A 4,338-nucleotide genomic window follows, 5' to 3' on the forward strand; every position below is an offset into this window, starting at 1 on the left:
CCTGGGATTCTTAGCACCCCTTAAGATTTAACGCCTGCTGGGGACTGGGGCATAAATTTACGTTTTGTAATGCCATCTTGATTTGCTTGGAAAAATTAGTCGAAGGTTTCCCACTAGCCTTTCGCATCCTATGCCGAGTGTGAGGTTTTCGTGGCCCGATCATCCGCCTTCGGACAATTTCTCATCCACAAGACAATAGGGTTGTTAAATATTCTTAGATTTTGTCATCGATGAGGTAACTTCAACATTAAAACGTACGAACTCGAAACATTGCCCGTTCATGTGCTTTGATGAAACGATCCCCTAACGCATCCGGATAATATACATCACGCTTCTAATAACAATATTTGTACTTGTTATCATTAAACTAGTAATTCGGTTATTGTTATTAGGTCAATAATCTTCCATTTATAAGGCCGAAATTAGGCATAAGCATTGATTTCTTGTCAATATATAAGGAATTAATTATAATGTTAGAAAAGAGAGAGTCAACTTATTTAATGACCGAGTAGCTCATCAAATACAGGACAATCATAAATAATATTATTATTTATTCGATTGACAGATCAAGAAGAAACAGCAGCGTTTCAGCGCTAATTAGCAATATTGATGTTTGAGCACGGAAACCAGATGAAATATTTTGCTATATTTGGAATAAATTGGGCCAAAGGGAAACAAATCTAGACTCTTTTCTAGACGTTTTTGTTCCCTTTGAATATGTACAGGCTTATTGATGAACTTTGGCCACTCCGTTGTAACATCTAATTTGCAATTTAGAGAAAAATATTAAATAAAAAGTTTTAGATATTAACGTCCAGCATATTCTAAGATAGTAACAATTGATACAAGGTGTCTCAAACTCATGTGGCGAAACAAACTTACATTTTTTTTTAAATGGAATGGCGACTTTCCATTGCATAATCGAACGGTACGCCAAATTCTTGTCCTCTTGGATATAAATTTGGATAAAAAATTTCTGTATTGATCTGAATAACAATTTGAATATTTGGGCATTCCATTAAAAAAAATTGAGTTTGGTCTGTGACTTAAATTTAAGACACCCTGTTTCAATTGTTACTATCGTAAAACAAACTAGGCGTTAATATCTACAATTTTTGTATTAAACATTTTTCACTAATTTTCAAATTAGATGTTAAAACGGGCTAAACCAAAGTTCAATCCATAATCCTGTACACAATGTTTCATTAAAGTAAAGAAAGTGTGACTGTATTAATACGCAAACAAAGACCTGCGCCAAAATGCAATCCAAGATATTCAGTTAAGTGAGATGAAAAGGTAAAAACTTTAGAACTATAAAAAGAAATCGAATTAATGCGACTAAGATAATTACAGTAATTTACTGATACTTTCGTTGGTCGAAGCTTTGATAATTTCGGTAAAGCTTCTACTATCTAGGATTACTTTAGAGGTGACCTAATCTGAGAACCATAAAATAAAGTTTGGATTTTTCTCATATTAGAAAATAAAACTTCCGCGTATGTGAAAGTAATCACATCATACTTAAAAAAAAATGATGCACGATCTAGAACAAGTGAGAGGAGAAAATAACATTGATGCGATTTTTAGACACAGTCGCAGTTTTTTTTGATGATGGTAGTTGTGATTATGTATGAAGCAGAAAAAAAATAAGGAACCATGCTAGTTATTGTTATTGATGATTCAGTTATCTCCATCATATGCCCATATTAGTATTACCTACTGCATTGCAGACAAAATTAATAGAATCTGCGTTATGTTATTAATCTCATAATGAATAGGATCTCATAAATAAATATTGCAGTCTTGAGTATGATATCTTAAATTAAATCGCAGGCGATTCTCATGTTATAGTAAAGATAATAAATAATAATCGATGTTTCCTCCTCTAGGCATACCAGTGTAGCATACATTATTCATTATTATTAAAATATAAACCCGAATATGTTAATGACCTGACACTTGGCTGGTAAATGTGCAGGCAGGAGACTTTGATTTTTAACTCACCCGTCTACTGATGAATTTAATATTTAATCGCACAATTTAAGTTAAATTATCGACTACCTAACGATGCAATTATTTTCAATATGTAAATCGTATCTTAGAGCACCTTAAGAACATTTTTTAGTAGTTGTACGTAAGTTTGAGGATAAAGAGGTGTGATATTCAATATTCTTAAATATTGGAGAAACAAACTTCTAATAAAATTTGTTTTATGATTCATCAAATTAATTCGTAAAATTTCATAGAATATCTCAATACTCTCTGAAATACTGATTTCGAACGTCCTAAAGCGTTCGTCCGCTCTTGGAAAGTTTCCAATTTTTAAGTCTGAGCACAAACGCGTCCACAGTTTTGTAGGATATTTTTCTCCATCCAAAAGATTAGATGTTGAGTAGAAGAGAAAAGTCGGCTGTACTTTATAGAAGTATTTTATACCCATCAATCAAAAGGTTGGTGAATGAAAACTATAAAGGCCATGTTTAACGAAGAATTTAAAATACGTTCCTTAAAAGGACTTAAAAATCTTACCAGCACATTTAGACTTAGACTAGAGGGGCTAGACATTACGTTGACTTAAGATTATTGAACTAATAACATCATTAAACAAAAATTCAATAAAAAATATTGACTTAATTTCTTTGAAAATCTATCCACTATTGGCAAAATCATTTCTTGCACAAAACAGCCTGGCATTGAACTATTATATCTAATCTTGGTCAGAATTTAAGTAAACGTTTCAACACCCTTTCTTCTTAGAAACCATGCACGCATAATTACGTATACCGGTAAAGATCATTTTTTCCCTTTTTAGTATGCTACTTTCCTAATGTCGCTAGCATCTAAAGTGGCCTTTAAAACCATTCTTCACTCAGTTTTCTCTTGATATCTTGCGATACCCAAAGGGGTAGACAATGTCAATTCCAACAGTTCATTATCAGGTCAATAATTTTAGGACTACCTGGTTTTAAATATTAATAATAATAAAAATGATGCTGGCTGAATGTATAACAATGAACATTTTTGTCCAGTAGTAGTTACAAGACTTCTGTTAAGGTCTGTCCGTGATGTCGTGATGTTCTCAGCTTCACGTACATTCGATGTGCAACATTTTCACGTTCTCTTAACGGTACAGCTTAATTATGCCATGAAAAGCTTTTTTACGGCTCAAAAAATATGTTATCACAGCTTTGATCTCGGCAGAGCTTGTCACCTAAAAATATGGATTTAAGAGCAAACTAAAGGTATTGCTGGTTAGTGTCATTATTAGATAGTTGATGAGTAGCGGAATTTTACAGTACCTACCTTTATGACTAAGAATCTGCCCTGCTTACATTTTCAATGTGGGTTTTTAAAAATTCCCCGTTAGTACATCACCGGTTTATAGTCTAATGGCAAAATTCGTGTTGCTTGCTTTATTTCTGAGAAAAAGTAATTTTATTTGCTCCGATATCCCAAAATCATTACCAAATTTTGCTTGTCAAATTGATGAATGTCGGCTTAATATTTCAAAAATTGTAGGCTACTAAAGCTAAATACTTTTAAGGTATTGTGATTAATCACATCATTAACTCTTTAATTACTTTATGTAAATTTATTTGGAATTCGAGGCGATGACTCACTTTTACAGACCGACAATTTGAAAATCATGGAAAACCTATAAAAATTCGCTTCATTGCTCGCTCTCACGACCTTATAAAAGTTTAATCGGTCAGTCAACCTACAACAAATTGCAGGATTTATTGATTTTTTTCGATTTAGATAGTTTATGGTTACCTACTGTTAGTATTTAGGTAACTTTGTTACTATTTTGAAGGTATCAGTAATGTCACTAAATGCTGATTTCGCAGATAGATAGTTAAAACGTAGGTACAATATATATATTTTTTGCAAATCCTTTCTTTTAGCAGAACTGAGATATGCCAAAAACTGATCTTAAATAAAGCAACTGTTATACTTGCTTATATTATCTATATACCAGGTCAAGGTGATTCTTCTCTTGGAAATGAATATTGCTTGAAAGGTAATACTTCAAATTAAAATAACCAGCCGTTCGGGCACTCACGAATGACTTCTTAAACTCATACCGTAAATTACGGGCACGGTTGCATACTTCTCTTAATAAAAATGCTTGAAGCTGAGATTACCTACTAGTTATTATTCGATTTTAAAGTACAATTTCTTTATTTGGGCTTCATCAGAGCTCTGTACCAGTGAATTTGAGTTCTACACATCGTATATAGGGTGTCCGACAATATGTGGGCATGCTCCCGGATTTGTACGTGGGACGTTCAAAAATATAAACAGTTTCTATAAAAAAAATTTCCAGAGGGCCCCCTT

The 4,338-nt window shown here is 32.8% G+C and overlaps 1 long non-coding RNA gene across 1 annotated transcript; it reads right to left on the minus strand.

The window, feature by feature from the left end:
* Positions 1-2,915: 2,915 nt before the first annotated feature.
* Positions 2,916-3,493, minus strand: LOC125503878. Its single transcript, XR_007281131.1, has 2 exons — positions 3,304-3,493; positions 2,916-3,211 (listed from the first exon to the last, which is right to left on the minus strand). It is a non-coding gene; the product is annotated as an uncharacterized LOC125503878 (long non-coding RNA).
* Positions 3,494-4,338: the final 845 nt, after the last annotated feature.

Source organism: Dendroctonus ponderosae, unplaced genomic scaffold (assembly GCF_020466585.1).
Source record: "Dendroctonus ponderosae isolate FM_Combo_2020 unplaced genomic scaffold, Dpon_F_20191213v2 Dpon_F_20191213_3, whole genome shotgun sequence".
NCBI classification, from domain to species: domain Eukaryota; kingdom Metazoa; phylum Arthropoda; class Insecta; order Coleoptera; family Curculionidae; genus Dendroctonus; species Dendroctonus ponderosae.